At 38.1% G+C, this 18,477-nt stretch overlaps 1 protein-coding gene across 3 annotated transcripts in view; it reads left to right on the top strand.

The window, feature by feature from the left end:
* The window catches only part of PLPP1 (phospholipid phosphatase 1), a 103,930-nt gene that overhangs the window by 72,207 nt on the left and 13,246 nt on the right, over nt 1-18,477 (top strand). The window lies entirely within an intron of this gene.

The following is an 18,477-nucleotide window of genomic DNA, read 5'->3' as shown; positions in this document are numbered from 1 at the left end:
TATCACAGATTATTATATATTGTAACTTCATTTTTGTTTAACTAAAATTATTTTCTAATTTCCTTTGTGTTTTCCTCTTTGATCAGTGGGTTATTTCAGTTCAGTTCAGTTCATTCGCTCAGTCGTGTCTGACTTTTTGCGACCCCATGGACTGCAGCACGCCAGGCCTCCCTGTCCATCACCAACTCCCGGGGTTTATTCAAACTCATGTCCATTGAGTCGGTGATGCCATCCAACCATCTCATCCTCTGTCGTCTCCTTCTCCACCTGCCTTCAATCTTTCCCAACATCAGGGTCTTTTCAAGTGAGTCAGCTCTTTGCATATCTTTCTGTAATTGATTTTTTGATCTACGTCTGTATGAATTTTCTGCAGAGATGTTTTGCCAGTTATTCTTAAGAGTTTGAAATCTCTAACTATAATTGTTGATTGTTTTTGATCTTTCATTTTTGTTAGCTTTTGTTTCATATATTTTGTGATTCTGTTGTTCAATGTATAACATTTCTGTCTTTTTCATGCGGTATGTACCCTTTTCTGTATGAACTGTCTCTCTTTATTTCTAGAAATATCCTTTGCTTTAAGTCTGTTTTGTCTGATAATAATATATAGCCAGTCTTCTGGCTATATTGTTTATTGTTTGGATAGTATATAGTTTCCATAAATAAAACATTTAGTTCATTTGAATCCTTGAATTTAAAGTGTGTTTGCTGAGTATTTAAAGTATGTAAGTCAGATCTTGTTTATACTTTATAATCTAGTGTGAAAAATCCCTGCTTTTTGATTGTTACTGTTGTTGGTCAGTTGCCAAGTCGTGTCCGTGTGACCCCTGGACTGCAGCACGCCAGGCTCTTCTGTCCTCCACTGTCTCCCAGAGTTTGCTAAAATTCGTGTCCATTGAGTCGGTGATGCCATCCAACCATCTCATCCTCTATCATCCCCTTCTCCTCCTGTGCTCAATCTTTCCCAGCATCAGGGTCTTTTCCAATGAGTCAGCTCTTTGCATCAGGTGGCCAAAGTTTTGGAGCTTCAGCTTCATCATCAGTCCTTCCAGTGAATATTCAGGGTTGATTTCCTTTAGGAGTGACTGGTTTGATCTCTAGAAAATGTTTTTGTAAATGATTCTTTAAAAAAAATTTTTTATTTATTTTTGGCTGTGCTGAGTCTTCATTGCTTTTTTCGGGCTTTCTTTAGTTGTGGAGAGCAGGGGCTACGCTTTAGTTGTGGTACGTGGGGTTTTCATTGTGGTAGCTTCTCTTGTGGAGCACAGGCCCTAGGGTGCTTCAGTAGTCACAGCACGAGGGCTCAGTTGTTGTGGCTCACAAGTCCAGAGCGCAGGCTCAGTAGTTGTGGCATGGGCTTAATTCCCCAGTAGCACGTGTGATCTTCCTGGACCAGGGATTGAATTGGTGTCCCCTGCATTGCAAGGCAGATTCTTAATCAGTGGACCACCAGGGAAGCCTGTAAATGATTCTTAAAGGACACAGATTCTTCACACGTATATTGTTTTTCAGGTTCAGGTACATAAATGTTAGCTCAAACTTTGATTATGACCTATCTTACTGAGAAATTTTCTTACGCAAACCATTTGGGCAAAATTAGAAATAATATAATTTAGTTTAAATGGTATAAAAAGAACTACATTTTTCAGCCCATATGTGTCATACTCTCTGTCTCTTTCTAGTGTACCCAAATTGGCCAACATGTACTGTTACTCTGATTGAACTTTTGACTTAAGTACACTTGGGTTTTTCACCCATCATTGCTTAACATTTCTACATCAACCCACATGCAGTTATGTAAGAATCAGGAAAACCATCTTACAAAACAATATAAATATCTGGATAACTCAAATTGCAAAGCTATGTATATTACACATGATTATTATCTATAGTTTTCAGTGAAGAACTTCTGTTGGTAAGTTTTGAGATTCTGAAACAAGGATAAGGGAAAACCAGACATATAGATGAAATTTTAAGAAGACTATATCTTTTGAGAAAAATGTGATTTCCATCAGTGTTTCCAGAATGAATTGGTTGTTGATAATTTCAGAGCCGTATAACATTGGAACATAACTGTGGCTTGCATTGCTATTCTGCTGTGAAGCATAGTTTGGTTGGATACAGACTTTCCTTTTCTGTTTCTCTTGAATTTTAAAGTCAAGATGCCAAGAATGGAAAAACATTTCAGTCTAGAATTGCCTATATGTTCATTAAGATTATGGTATAGTTTGCTCTTTTAATTTATTTATTGCCACAGCCTGCCCCATGTAAGTTTTTAATTATAAAATTATAATGTTTGATGGAGAGAAGGGAACATAGGCACCCGAAATGAGTCATTTTTGTTGACTATAAATGAGTCAGAATTACATCTTAGGATGAGAGTATCCTCTTTCAATTTTGGTTTTTGGTCTTGATTTTTTCCCCCGTTTGTTTTCTTATTTCTTTTTCTCTTTTTCCCTCCTCCCTTTCTGCTCATGTGTATGCTCTTGTGCTCTCTGATATCACTGATGTCACAGGATTTTTACTAGGCTTCATTTGCATTGGCCATTGGGTCCTAAACATAAAAGTGAGAACAGAATGGACTATAATAGAATACTTATTAGTTGTAATAGCCAGAGAGGCCTAGTCACTGTTTAAAATCAATACCTGTGAATTTACTGTGAAATAAAAGGGACTAAACACTTGGAACAGTAGGACATTTAATTTACATTTCTTATGTTAGTGAGAATAGCATTACTCTCAGTTTTTGAAACAAATTCCTAATGAGCCCAGGTAGTTTAAACCTGTAACTCCCCTCACAGGTCAAAATTCTCTTGAGAGAATCAGTGGGCACCTCACATTAGTGGTTCATTAGAATCACCTGGAAAGTTTGTTTAAAACACAGATTTCTGGGGCTTCATCTTCCAAGCGTTGGATTCAGAAGGTTGGGATAGGGTCTGAAAATTTGTATTTCTAAGAAGTTCCCAGCTGCTGCTGCTTCTGTTGATCTTGGGACCGCACTTTGAGAACTACTGCTTTATATCACTTGCATACGGGAATGTGACTTTGCACGACATCTGCTATCTCAGGTTGTGAGAGCTGATATTTACCCTGTTAGGTAGAGTGAATTTAAAATGTGCACGGTGAGCAGGCCTATTTATGATAATACAGTATAGAAACTATTGGCTTCTTTGAGAGATTCAACTTTCTTTTTCTGGCTTTTATTTAAATTATATCTGTTTAAGCCTAAGCTCAGTGTTCCTGATCAGTTCTGAGTGCCTAATCTCTGGCTGTATGAATCAAATATTCAATACAAAGTTATTTCTGTTTGAACTACGGCAGCTTTTATTGCTTAGATGTTTAATTGGAATATATTTGGTCGAGTGGGAGAAATAAATTTCCTTTTCTCTTTTTAATGCAGCCCACATGCAGGTAAATGAAGTTGGAGGGTGTGCCTTCTATAATAGTGACAAACCGTTATAACTAGACTGACTGGCTGTGGTACTAAGTACCTGGTAAACCTGCCTTATATTTTGAGAGAATGGCTTCTTCTGTGTAGCCTAATTGTAACCATCACTGGGTAAGCCTTTATGCCTTCAAAATGATTCATTTATTTTATTCAGGCTGATCTGTGTTGTTTATGCATGTGTGTATCAGTAAACTAGACAGCCTTCCTTTTAGTCATATCTGTATGGAAATATCAACATATAGAATGAAGGAAAGGATGATTTTAAAAGATTCTTCACTCTAAGGGCCTTAGCTATCAGTGCTTTTAATAGGGGATGACTTCAAGACCAGCATCTCTTTCCACCTCCTCTGTTCTGAACAGCAGTGCTTAACAGTCTAAGTTATAGCGGTGACCGCTTTTTCACCCCCATACCACCCTGACCCTTTTTACCCCCATATTTCTCACATATTAACCACGTTAGAATCATGTGGACAGTTTGTTAAAATACAGATTGCTAGGCCTCACCCTCAGAGTTTCTGATTCATTCATTGGGTCTGGGGTGGGGCCCAGGAATTGGCATTTCTAAAAAAATGTTCCCAGATGGTGCCTTGGCTGCTGATCTGTGAACCACTGCTTCAGTGTATTACAGGAAGTTACTAAATTCAACTAATACCTACTCCTCTTAAGTCCTAGTTAGTGTAGGAGCTACTTATAAGGTGTGCCTGTTGCTCTTGTGGTGCCCACTATGTAGGAGCTGAGACTTGTGTGGAGATTTTGTGGGTGATAGAAAGTGATTCATGCCTTAAAGGAGTGAAAATAAAATGCTATATGAAATCAGAGGATGGTTATACTTCTTCTAGAGGAGGCATTTTGGAGGATGAGTAAGGTTTGAATGTGTAGAATTGGGATGGAGTATGTCTCAGGCCCAGGGAGCAGCATGATTAAAGGCTGAAGACTTAAGAGTGTGCAAGCCATGTTTTATTAGACTTTTGGTATAACCTGTTTCATTTTGGGGGTTTTGTTTGGTACTTTATAAAGGAGATCTTGGGCATTTAAAACTAAGAGAACTTTTCTAGAAAATGAAAATGATCCCTAATTAATAACTGATACCTAATTAAGTAACTCCATACATTTCATGCAAACTTCTGATTTAGCCTATGTTGCATTCATACAGTCCATATAATTTTGTTTTAATTTGGCAATAAAAGCAAAAGATTCTCGCCCCTTAGATTTAACTTGGTGCTTGATTCTTTTTCCTGAGGGGCAGAATGAGTTGAGTCTAGGTGTGAATCTGTTTTGGCTAAGGTGCAAGTTTGCAAAGATAAGAGCCTTTCTTCACTTTCTGTGACATCCTGCCAGTACGTATTGATAAATATTTGTGTACCATAAGTTATTTTAAAAACAATCAAAAATCCTTTCCCCACCACACACCATATAGCAAATACTCTTCAGTTTTAGATGTTTGACATTTCACTGTATTCCCATCCCCTCTTTTGAATGATTGTTTAAAGAATTAGTATTAATAAATACATCAGCTTTTTGTGTTTTTTGAATTATCCCTTGGATTTTCTTTTCAGTTTTTGAATTAGATTGTAGGTCTTGCCGTGGATATATTAAGATGAAAGATAGCCTTGGGTTTTAATAAATCAACCAGTGCTTTATCTTAAATGTTAAAAGGCTACTAAATCATATTAACATATCATCAACTGATTACATCATGTTGATGCTGTGTACCCTTTTCTTAGAACGCTTGAATGCCACATTGCCCTATTTGAAATGTGAAAAACAGTTTCACAGATATATTAGTGAGTGGTTTTCCCAGATTAAAATATAATGATAAACCCCATGGACCAAGTGATCAAGTGTAAGTTTTCATTCAAAATAAATGTGAACAATACCCTTGGATATTTTTGTCTAATAGCAAATAAATATTTTTATTGAGAGGTAGGAAGGAAGGTGAGTTTGTGAACAGCAAAATGAGCCTAATGTTTGTTTTTTTTAGCTACGTATTCAAAGAACTGAAATCTGCATTAGAGTGATGATTTTTTAAATAAAACACAGTATTTTTCTATTTTAAGTAACTTTTGTAATGAGAAGATGGAAAACATGAAAAGCATCAGCATTCTCTTGGATGTGGCTATCTTCATAAAGTGCCCACACTGTTGACTTAATCCTAAGTGTATTCCTAAAAAAAGTGAAAATGTTAGTTGCTCAGTTGTGTCCCACTGTTTGCAACACGATGGTCTGTAGCCCGCCAGTCTCCTCTGTCCATGGGATTCTCTATCCATGGAATTCTCCAGGCAAGAACACTGGAGTGGGTAGCCATTCCCCTCTCCAGGGGATCTTCCCAGCCCAGAGGTCGAACTTGGATCTTCTGCAGTGCAGGCAGATTCTCTACCATCTGAGCCACCAGGGAAGCCCAAGTATATTCCTACTCAAGGTCAGAATTACTTTTCCTCTCATTTCTCTCCCTTTGCCATTCATAGTGTGGTTCTCTGCTCTGACTAGCAGACTGGGTATCACCTGGGAGCTTGTTAGACAACAGAATCTTGCATCCCACCATTGGCCCTACCTGTAAATTCTCCATTTTGAACAAGATCACCAAGTAATGCCTCTATACATTAGTTTTAGGAGCAAGCCTTGCTCTGTCTTGTGACTGCTGTACCAAAATGGCACTTACCTCACCTGGACCAGCTAATTTCCTAAGAGGTTACTAGTCAGTAATAAATGACCACTAGGTGCCTGGATCTTGACTTATTTGTGACGCCATTCTCTGTTGAATAAGCAGACAGAAATGGTTGTGTTGCTGTGGGATTTTTATTTCTTCTTTTTTGGGAGAGTGAGGTTTGGAAAGACACTAGATAACATCTAATAATATTATTACTATTCTTTTATATAATAAATGAGCTTAACACATTTTTCTTGAGAAAGAAAGATCACAGGATTGGCTAAATTTTTTCTTTTTCTTTTATGTAATCTATTGGAGCTGCAGTGTTTGGCTTTTCAGGTAATGTTTGGAAATTTATGATGAAATTGGGCAATTTTCAAGATTTTGTTTTATTGAAGGATAGAAATGAGTCTTTTAAAAACTCTTCATATAGGTAATAGAAAGTAGCATTTGGACAATACCTAAAACCTTTTCCCTTATTTGTCATCCCTTGTCATTTTGCTTTGGGCTTTGGCCACTTACATTTGCTTTGAGAATGCTTTTAAAAAACTTAGATTTTTTTTTTTTTAATTTACAACAGAATATACCTGTCACTTCATCATTGTGGGTATCATTTGCTCCAATCATCTGATTGCCTTTGATCATAATGTAAAGAAGATTTCTGGACATTTTACATGCATTGTTAAAATGTTTGCCAGATGTGTTGGGAAACATGCATTAGGTACTACATGTTTAAGCTCGTAACACTTTGACACTGAAACTCCTAATTCTCCTGAACATTGATGATAACATCAGAATCCTAATCACTGAAAGGGAAAACACAGCAGAGGGCATGCTGTTAAAATCATGATTTATCTCATGTGGCTTGCTACAGTTTATTGGCATAGACTAAGCTGTGTGTGTGCACGTGTGTGTGTGTGCACGTGCACGTGCGCTCAGTCGTGTCCAACTCTTTGGAATTCCATGACTGTAGCACTCCAGGCTGCTCTTCCATGGACCGTTCCAGGCAAGAATACTGGAGCAGGTTGCCATTTCCTTCTCCAGGGGATCTTCCCAATCCAGGGATCTAACCTGAGTCTTTGGCATCTCCTGCATTGCCAGGCAGATTCTTTACCTCTCTGCCACCAGGGAAGCCCACATGCTAAGCATAGTTTTTAATTACATGATAAAATTATCATGCAAAGATAAGTTACTTTCCTTAGTTTTATGTTTATGCATTTTACAACTGTCAAAGCACAAGATAGTTAAAGTGTACTTCTTATGGAGCCACTAAAGTGATACCTTATTCTTGGTGCATGATGGGTTAGGGGGTGATGGGCAGAAAAGGTGGATTTGTATGTGATGTTTAAAATATGAAAGAAAGTGAAAGTGAAGTCGTATCTGACTCTTTGCGACCCCATGGACTGTAGCCTACCAGGCTCCTCTGCCCATGGGATTTTCCAGGCAAGAATACTGGAGTGGGTTGCCATTTCCTTCTCCGGGACATCTTCCTGACCCAGGATTGAACCCAGGTCTCCCGCATTGTAGGCAGATGGTTTATTGTCTGAGCCACCAGGGAAGTCCTTAAAATACAAAGTGTGTGAATTTAATATTTTCTGGGATAACTAAATCAAAATGATTATTCAAGAAATTAAGTTCTACTTTAGCTTAAAAAAATAAATTGAGAACTTAACTCTGTGCTTGATATTGCTGTTGGGTGTTAGAGATACAAGATGAATTAAGACATGATCTCAGCCAGGGAGGATGGGAGTTTGCCAGCAGTTTTTCTTTTGTTTAGCTGTACCTTCTGAATTTTTATCATGAATGTATCTTGTGTAATAAAAGAATACCAAAATTCCTATTTAAAAAAGTCTTATTGCACCTCTACCCATCTGCTATGTTAGAGGAAGAAAGTATAGTTATAGATGACTTTATTCTAAGAATGTAGGTGCTAAGACAGATTTATTCATGCACTGTTGTTGGTCTCTCCTTTGTGGTGAAAGAAGGGGTGATAACTACAGACTAGCTGTTCAAGAAAGGTTTCTTGGAGGAAATGAGTGGCTCTTATGTAATAATTTGGAAAAGGAAATGGCAACTCACTCCAGTATTCTTGCCTGGGGAATCCCATGGACAAAGGAGCCTGGTGGGCTACAGTCCATGGGGTCACAAAGAGACGGACACGACTGAGTGACTAACACTATATAATAATTATTAAAGAAAAGTGGGAAGCCTGTTCCAGGCAGAGGGATGAATAAGCAGAGAGAGCATGAAACATGGTGTGCATTGGGAATTTTAAGTACTTCGGTAGCAGATGAGAGACTGGTGGGGCTTATGAAGGGTCTGTTATTCTATGTTCAGTAATTTGTGTTCATGAAGGATTTGAAACAGAGTAATTCTGTTTTTATACTTGTAAAAAATAGCATTCCTCCACTTAATTTTAATCTAAATATACACTAAAATGGGCATTATACGAACTGATATCATTTTATTCTCTCTCAACAGTAGAAGGACTTGAAATACTAAAGGAAATGTGACTTTTCTGCTTTTGTGCATCGTGTAGAAAGGTTTCTGTAAGTGGAACTCTGCTAGTCCTGTAGCATGAGCTCTACTGATATCATCAGGTCTAATCTGAAAGGACCAAGAGTGACTTCTCTGGCCAGCTTCCTTTTGGGCTCTAACAACTTTACATCTGTGTGGGCCTTTGCCACTTCTCTTGCCGCTGAAAGTGTCTGCTTCAGCTCGTATCTAAAGTTTTGCATTGGTGCAAACCTAAAGATAGTTTTATTGATGTCTTGAGCCTTGTCCTTCCTGGTCCTGGTGACCAAGAGTTGGTGGTGATTTCATGGTCTGTGTTAGGGTTGGAAGCGGAACATACTAGGTAGGTGCTAATAGACTTTCTTGGCCTTGGTGTTTTCTTTTGGGGAGAGGGCTTAAACTAGAAATCTTGCCTCTAGGTAGCAATCCTGCCTGTTAAAAAAGATAAACAACTTTGAAAGTGATTTAGAACTGTCTATTTCTTCTGTCTTATTCTGAGATCTTTTCCCTTTTAGCAAGTGGTATCCTTGTTCAATGTGTTTTAAAAAGGGGGTTGGCAGTTCAGTTCAGTCACTCAATCGTGTCTGACTCTTTGCAACCCCATCGACTGCAGCATGCCAGGACTCCCTATCCATCACCAACTCCCGGAGTTTATTCAAACTCATGTCCATCGAGTCAGTGATGACATCTCATCCTCTGTCGTCCCTTTCTCCTCTCGCCTTCAATCTTTCCCAGCATCAGGGCCTTTTCCAGTGAGTCAGCTCTTCACATCAGGTGGCCAAAGTATTGGAGTTTCAGCTTCAACATCAGTCCTTCCAATGAACATTCAGGACTGATCTCCTTTAGGATGGACTGGGTGGATTTCCTTGCAGTCCAAGGGACTCTCAAGAGTGTTACACAACACCACAGTTCAGAAGCATCAATTCTTCGGCATTCAGCTTTCTTTATAGTCCAACTCTCACATCCATACATGACTACTGGAAAAACTATAGCCTTCACTAGATGGACCTTTGTTGGCAAAGTAATGGCTCTTCTTTTTAATATGCTGTCTAGGTTGGTCATAACTTTTCTTCCAAGGAGTAAGGGTCTTTTAATTTCATGGCTGCAATCACCATCTGCAGTGATTTTGGAGCCCCCCAAAATAAAGTCAGCCACTGTTAGCATTGTTTCCTCATCTATTTCCCATGAAGTGATGGGACTGGATGCCATAATCTTTGTTTTCTGAATTTTGAGCTTTAAGCCTTTTTCACTTTTTCACTCTCCTCTTTCACTTTCATCAAGAGAGCTTTAGTTCCTCTTCACTTTCTGACGTAAGGGTGGTGTCATCTGCATATCTGAGGTTATTGATATTTCTCCCAGCAATCTTGATTCCAGCTTGTGTTTCTTCCAGCCTGGCGTTTCTCATGATGTACTCTGCATAGAAGTTAAATAAGCAGGGTGACAATGGACAGCCTTGACGTACTCCTTTTCCTATTTGGAACCAGTCTGTTGTTCCATGTCCAGTTCTAACTGTTGCTTCCTGACCTGCATACAGGTTTCTCAAGAGACAGGTCAGGTGGTCTGGTATTCCCATCTCTTTCAGAATTTTCCACAGTTTATTATGATCCACACAGTCAAAGGCTTTGGCATAGTCAATAAAGCAGAAATAGATGTTTTTCTGGAACTCTCTTGCTTTTTCGATGATCCAGCGGATATTGGCAATTTGATCTCTGGTTCCTCTGCCTTTTCTAAAACCAGCTTGAACATCTGGAAGTTCACGGTTTACGTATTGCTGAAGCCTGGCTTGGAGAATTTTGAGCATTAGTTTACTAGCGTGTGAGATGAGTGCAATTGTGCAGTAGTTTGAGCATTCTTTGGCATTGCTTTTCTTTGGGATTGGAATGAAAACTGACCTTTCCCAGTCCTGTGGCCACTGCTGAGTTTTCCAAATTTGCTGGCATATTGAGTGCAGCACTTTCACAGCGTCATCTTTTATGATTTGAAATAGCTCAACTGGAATTCCATCACCTCCACTAGCTTTGTTCATAGTGATGCTTCCTAAGGCCCACTTGACTTCACATTCCAGGATGTCTGGCTCTAGGTGAGTGATCACACTATCATGATTATCTGGGTCGTGAAGATCTTCTTTGTACAGTTCTTCTATGTATTCTTGCCACCTCTTCTTGATATCTTCTGCTTCTGTTAGTCCATATCATTTCTGTCTTTTATTGAGCCCATCTTTGCATGAAATGTTCCCTTGGTATCTGATTTTCTTGAAGAGATCTCTAGTCTTTCCCATTCTATTGTTCTCCTCTATTTCTTTGCACTGATTACTGAGGAAGGCTTTCTTATCTCTCCTTGCTATTCTTTGAAACTCTGCATTCGAATGGGTATATCTTTCCTTTTCTCCTTTGCTTTTTGCTTCTCTTCCTTTCACAGCTATTTGTAAGGCCTCCTCAGACAGCCATTTTGCTTTTTTGCATTTTTTTTTCTGGGGGATGGTCTTGCTCCCTGTCTCTTGTACAATGTCACAAACCTACATCCATAGTTCATCAGGCACTCTGTCTATCAGGTCTAGTCCCTTAAATCTATTTCTCACTTTCACTGTATAATCATTAGGGATTTTCGATTTAGGTCATACTTGAATGGTCTAGTGGTTTTCCCTACTTTCTTCAGTTTCAGTCTGAATTTGGCATTAAGGAGTTCATGATCTGAGCCACAGTCAGCTCCCAGTCTTGTTTTTGCTGACTGTATAGAGCTTCTCCATCTTTGGCTGCAAAGAATATAATCAGTCTGATTTCAGTGTTGACCATCGGGTGATGTCCATGTGTAGAGTCTTCCCTTGTGTTTTGGAATAGAGTGTTTGCTATGACCAGTGAATTCTCTTGGCAGAACTCTATTAGCCTTTGCCCTGCTTCATCCTGTACTCCAAGGCCAAATTTGCCTGTTACTCAGGGAGTTTCTTGACTTCCTACTTTTGCATTCCACTCTGCTATAATGAAAAGGACATCTTCTTTGGGTGTTAATTCTAGAAGGTCTTGTAGGTCTTCATAGAACCATTCAACTTCAGCTTCTTCAGCATTACTGGTCAGGGCATAGAGTTGGATTACCGTGATGTTGAATGGTTTGCCTTGGAAATGAACAGAGAGCATTCTGTCGCTTTTGAGATTGCATCCAAGTACTGCATTTTGGACTCTTTTGTTGACCATGATGGCTACTCCATTTCTTCTAATGGATTCCTGCCCACAGTAGTAGATATAATGGTCATCTGAGTTAAATTTACCCATTCCAGTCCATTTTAGTTCGCTGATTCCTAAAATGTCGATGTTCACTCTTGCCATCTCCTGTTTGACCACTTCCAATTTGCCTTGATTCATGGACCTAACAGTACAGGTTCCTATGCAATATTGCTCTTTATAGCATCGGACCTGGCTTCCATCACCAGTCCCATCCACAACTGGGTGTTGTTTTTGCTTTGGCTCCATCCCTTCATTCCTTCTGGAGTTATTTCTCCACTGATCTCCAGTAGCATACTGGGCACCTACTGACTTGGGGAGTTCATCTTCCAGTGTCCTATCTTTTTCTTTTCATACTGTTCATGGGGTTCTCAAGGCAGGAATACTGAAGTGGTTTGCCATTCCCTTCTGCAGTGGACCACATTTTTTCAGAACTCTCCACCATGACTCATCCATTTTGGGTGGCCCTACACAGCATGCTTCATAGTTTCATTGAGTTAGACAAGGCTGTGGTCCATGTAATTAAATTGGTTAGTTTTCTGTGGTTGTGGTTTTCAGTCTGTCTGCCCTCTGATGGAGAACGATAAGAGGCTTATGAAAGCTTCCTGATGGGAGAGACTGACTGAGGGGGAAACTGGGTCTTGTTCTGATGGAGGAGGCCATGCTCAGTAAATCTTTAATCCAATTTTCTGTTGATGGTGGAGCTGTGTTCCCTTCCTGCTATTTACCTGGGGCCAAACCATGGTGGAGGTGATGAAGATAATGGTGACCTCCATCAAAAGATGGGGTTGGCAGGCAAGGCACTGTTAGTTGCTGCATTGGTACACTTTAGTGTGTCCTTTGTTTAATCTACCACTTGCCTGTTGTTTCCTTTTTAACTGTCTTATATAAGATGCCTTTGGTAATTTGGAGTTTTCTGCATGTAGTCATGAATTTTTCCCCCATGTCAAAGAAAACTTGTGAGTTCTCTTCCCCTAGTTAGTATACCTATGCATGTTTTTTTTTTTAATTTTTTTTATTTTAAATTAGTTTATTTATCTATTTTTTAACTTTACAATATTGTATTTGTTTTGCCATACATTGACATGAATCCACCATGGGTGTACATGTTTTCCCCTTCCAGAACCCCCCTCCCACCTTCCTCCCCATCCCATCCGTATGCATGTTTTACCCTTTGTAACACCTGCTTTCTCCTCATGTGTTGCTTGAACAACACAGTTTCCCTGCTTAGAGTTTGGAACCATTTCTTGCCATCATCTGACTTTCAAGACACACACAGTTCTGCATTCCTTTATCTTGGAGGCTCTTAGCCACTTTCTGCTGTCCATATTCCTGCTTTTTGCAGTATTCTTCCCTGAACACACAACACATGATCGTTAGTTTTTAGTCATCAAATGGTTCATTAAATCAAGAGTTAAAAATACCCTACACATGTACCGATTGTGTCCTACTTTTTTCCTCCCTCTTTTTTCATTTTCCATGGTCCTGCTAGTTTCTCTCCTTTAAGGTTCATGATATAATATTTGATTGTTCAGTATACGATTAACTGATGTTAGTGGCTGGGCACTGGTGTTTGATGCTTTAATACTGAGTAAAATTGAACAGTCACATGTGACTTATTTCAGATAGGCCTATCATTTTTATGCATAAAGTGGCTTGACTAAAACTGACCCCATATAATGTAGCAACAGCTTTATATAGAAATATAATAAAATCATTGTAAAAATAATTCAAAGAATGTATGACAAGGTTTTCACTGCTCATGAAATAAGTTCTCAATCTCTGGGTGCTTCAAGGATATAAGATGAATTAACATTAGTTTTTGTTGTATTTTACTTAAAATAAGCTTGGTTGGGATCATCTATGTTCCTCCACCATTTATTTTATCCTTGTCTTTGTACACTTTAGAGGAGAGATACTCTGTAGTCCTTGTATTTCTGGACAGTCTGATCTCTTTTAAAAAAATCTTCTCTAAACACTCAGTATTAAAGTAACATATATGGCTCTACTACTTGTAATAACTTGGATTAATATACTGAATTTCAGTAGTTTTAAATTACGTGCATATATTTTTATTAGAAACACAGCTTGTGATATTTAAAAATACATGTAAATGTCCAGACATTTCATTGAGAGATGTAAAAACAGGCTTCTAGGGCTTAAGTCAGTGCTGGGTTCTGGGCATGAGTTGTAGGCAGGAAGCTGCTTTTGTTCTCCAAGTAGTAGCTCACTTGGCAGAGCAGCTCTCAGGGAAACTGTTAATCGGGAAGAGAAGTTTGGGGTGTGTGTGTGTAGTGGGGAAGAGGTTTGTAGGAAATTTATAGCAGATACATCAAAGATACTTTGATTACCATGAAAAAAATATTTTTCATGTATATGGTATCCCTATAATAACAGGTTTTATACTGTAAAATGTAAAAGGTTTTGTTTTTCAATCTCCATTTGATAACTTTCCCCAGAGCCACTGTTAACAGTTTGTGTATCCTTCCTGTCGTTTTCTATGTATTTTTATATTAAATGTGAAATACAGTTTTATGTGGTTTACATAAATGACCCTTTAAAATACTCTTTTTGGTTTACATAGAATTACTTTTTAGCTGATTTGTAGTGCTGTGTTCAGAAAATTAGGGACAGAATTGTTCTCTTGGATCCTTGAGTTGCCAGCAGTGCTGTAGCAGACATCCTTGTGCTCATGCTACGTTTCTCTAGGAGGCCGCGATGCCTTGAAGTGGAATTACTGGCTCAGAAAATATGCTGGTTTTATATATAGATAGATACATTTAGATAGATGTTGCCAGACCACTCTTCAACAAGTGTGAGCTTTTTCAATTCAATATAAAAGTACTCATCTTTCCTTCATAACCTACTTGAATGCCAAAGTATCTTAGGTGTGAATTTTTTTGAGATAATAACTTGATATCTCATTGCTTAAGCATTTATTAACAGTTACTGGTTGGAAAAAACCCTTTAGAAATAAAATACTGGGGAAATTGGTCATTAAGGGTCATTCCTCCTATGTGTAGTTGGTTGGGACATAGTTTAACTGTTTTACAGGATCAGTCCATGTTTAAAGGTTATCACTGAAGGTAAATTTAACATGTCCTTCAAGTTAATTTGCTGTTATGTAAACTCTATAATCAGGAAATACCATTTGGAGAAAATGCCTCATTTTGCAATTTGACTTCCTTTTATGTGAGCTTTAGAACATACAAAGGACACGTTAGTATTCGCTTAAGATGATTATTTACACATAAACAATATTTATTTTGTCACTGATCATGTAAGTGTCACTTTACTTCACATATGTTGCCTTGTATAAGCAGGGAATCCTATTTCTTCTGATGGGTGCTCCCTGCCTGGAGATGGCAGGATTAATGCTGCTGTTGACTTGCCTGCCATTCACGGGAGTGGAATCATGGCATGGTGGGAAACAGATGGGAAAGTTCAGATTTAAACCACAAAGTGATATGACTTTTGAGTCAGTTGCTGAACTTCTGGTAGGTTCAGTTTTCTCTGAAAATAGTTTGATAGTTCCTATTATCAGTGTTTTCGTAAAGAGTGGAAATACTGTGTATTAATAAGTACCTGAACATAGAAGGTACTCAATGGCTTATAACCATTAACAGTCTTTTGAGAATCTTTTATCTTTATAATGCTTTAGGAATTGATTTCAGGATGATTTTTGGAGAAAAAAGGAAGTTCTCCTAGTTTGCAACGGAGTCACTTTGGCATACTCAGTGAACTGGTAGAAGAGTAATAATTGGCAACTTCTGTGAGTGCTAGCCACTTTATAATTAAAAACAAACTGTTGTCAAACTGTTGTCTCTCATAGTAGAGCAGTTTATTTTAGATAACATTTTATTAGTTCTAAGTCTTGTTTTAAAAACAAAGATTTTAAAAAAGATTGCTTCTATTTCTGGCAACATGCAAAATTAGAAATGCTTACTGATACAACTCAACTAAACACGTGCATGTGTTCAGTCATGTCTGACTTTTGTGGCCCCCTGTAGTCCTCCAGGCTCCTCTGTCCATGGGATTTTCCAGGCAAGAATACTGGGGTGGGTTGCCATTTCCTCTTCTAGGGGATATTCCCAACCCAGGGATCAAACCCACGTCTCTTGCGTCTCCTGCTTTGCAGGTGGATTCTTTAACACTAGTGCCCCTCGGGAACATGCTAGATGATATATCACAATATACATATGCACATGTTTGTTTTATACATTAAAAATATATAAATCTTAAAATACATATAAATCTTTTAAATAAATAGCTGAGCTGGTGGAAGAGTAAAGGAATTTTTTATAAGGCTGGAGTCAGTTAATGCTATAGATTTGAAGTGTGCTCTGAAAGTACTTGCCAATTCCTGGTCACCTAAAGCCTGAATTGTGATAGTGTCTGAACATGGCACAGGAGATAAAGGCTGAGCTGTGAAGAAAGACAGATGGAAGGCCTGTGGATAATATAAGGATTCTCAAAGGGAAACATCCTCCCAGAAGAAACCCATCAAGAAAAATCCTTAACTATAATACCACACTCCTACTCTTCTGGAGTCAGAATTCATACTATCTATGTGGCTTAAAGAAAAAAAATTGAAGTGGATTGATAGTGAATCTAGCAGAAGAGAACACATATATCTGGAAGAATGCTCTTTCAACCAAATACTCTTAAGAGTCCCCAGATTGAGTCCCAAGAATATGAGCTCTTATCTAATATGAGAGTCAGCAGAAAAACAAACTATATACTCTCAAAGATTCAGATACTAGAATTACCCTATAGGAAATAAATCAACATATCTGCTGTATAGGAGCAAATAAGAGATTGAGAATATGATGCAGGATGATGAGAATCAAAATTCACCAAACAGGTTTGCAGATGATCCAGAAAGATCTATAAATAATACATACATAGTAATTTAAATGAAAAAACAGATTAAGCAGACTAGACAGAGTGAAGGGAGGGAAGATAGACATGAAAAGACCAAAATTAAAAATAGAAAAGAAAGTTTAAGAGAAATGGAGGGACAGAATGGAAATGTCTAACATGTTGCATCAGAAACTCAGAAAAGGAAAATAGGATGGAAGGTACATAATTCAAAGGTTTAATAACTGAGACTGATCTAGAATTGGTGAAGTGTACAAATCCTCAGACACAGGAAGCCAACGAATACTAAATCAGGTAAATGAAAGGAAATTCATACTTAGAAACATGATAGCAAAACTGTAGAATGTTGAAGGCTTTGGGGGTAGAGGAAGCAATTACAGAGAAAAGACATACAACCCAGAAAGGCAGCTCATATTTTAACAGCAAAAGTAGAAGCCAGAAGATAGTATGATATACTCAGAGTGATAAGGAAAAAAGTCATCAGCCTAGACATTCTGTAGTCAGGTATCATCATTCAAGCATTAATGCAAAATCAAGAACTTTTCAAACTGAAAGCATAACCAAAGTTGTAACTGTTTTGTGTTTCACTGTTTTGTGAGTTAGGAAGAAGAGAGGAAGAAAGTCAGGTGGTAGGGGAAGAACAGTGAGATGATTAGGAGGTTATTTGTGAGTTAGTTTTCCCATGAGCCCCAGAATATTTAGTAAATTCCATTAAAAAATTAAGAAGCACTTTGTGTGAGTTGATTGCCTCTGATGACTGATAAAAGCTGGATTTGGTTGTCTTTGCATTTATAAGGCTGAACACTGATGTCACTGTTGAAATACCGAGTGGAAGAGTGGTGAATTGAGTAGGAGCTCAGGCCCTGTGGGCGCAGGGTGGGCGGATGGCTGTGAATGAACGCTATTAAGGCTATGATATTGAGGTTTAGACCAAGTTTAATGAGCTCTCCCAGGAGAAAGGGATGACCTGGCTGACAGATGTAAGAAAAAAATCATCTTAAATTTGCCATTTGAAATAGAATCCCATTCACAGTAAGTTACATAGTCAAGACCAATCTACTTGCTCATCATTTAATAGACCAGGCCATAGAACTGATGAAAACAGCTGCATTTCAGAATATATTCTTATACTTACTTTTTGAAAAGCCTTTCCTAAACTTTGATGGAGAATTAGCTTAAATTGTTTATGTGTGTAATTTCATCAGATTGGCTATGATAAAGTGAGTCTAGGATTGGTTAAAACCTCAAGAATAAAGCAGGTTCTTAGACCAGGGACAAAATTTCAGTTGAGGTCACTTAGATGAAAACAGTCTACGTTTTGACGACTCTTTGGATTTTATCAAAGTGCCCATTTAAGTATTTGTTCATTTGTGAATTATGGACATAATAAGATGCTGTATCTCCTAGAGACTTAACCAATTAGTTTTGTATGGAATATGAAAATAATTGATCTCTTGACAGCCAAGTGGTTGGGAAGGCTAAAAGTGATTTATTTTTCTTATTTTATGTACATTAAATCCAGAATAATTATCAGATTTGATTACATAAACCTTGGCTGGCACGTGTTTTAGGAGTCTTTTCTCCTTTATGAATCAGGGGAAACAAATTCCTTTGGAACCAAGTAGGGCATAATAAGTAAAATACTTCAGAAGCTGTTCCTCTTGATTTTATTCTTAAGTGCAATAAAATTAAGTTTTGTAAGCATTCTGTCATTTTGAGGTAGAAAGATGATACCTAGATGTTTATAGAATATAATGTTTAAAGACATGGTTAAT

The sequence above is a fragment of the Giraffa tippelskirchi genome, chromosome 8 (genome assembly GCF_054371585.1).
Source record: "Giraffa tippelskirchi isolate mGirTip1 chromosome 8, T2T-mGirTip1v1.2.pri, whole genome shotgun sequence".
Classification (NCBI taxonomy): Eukaryota; Metazoa; Chordata; class Mammalia; order Artiodactyla; family Giraffidae; genus Giraffa; species Giraffa tippelskirchi.
The sequence above is the reverse complement of the archived record's forward strand: the minus strand, read 5'-3'. Positions and strand labels throughout refer to the sequence as shown.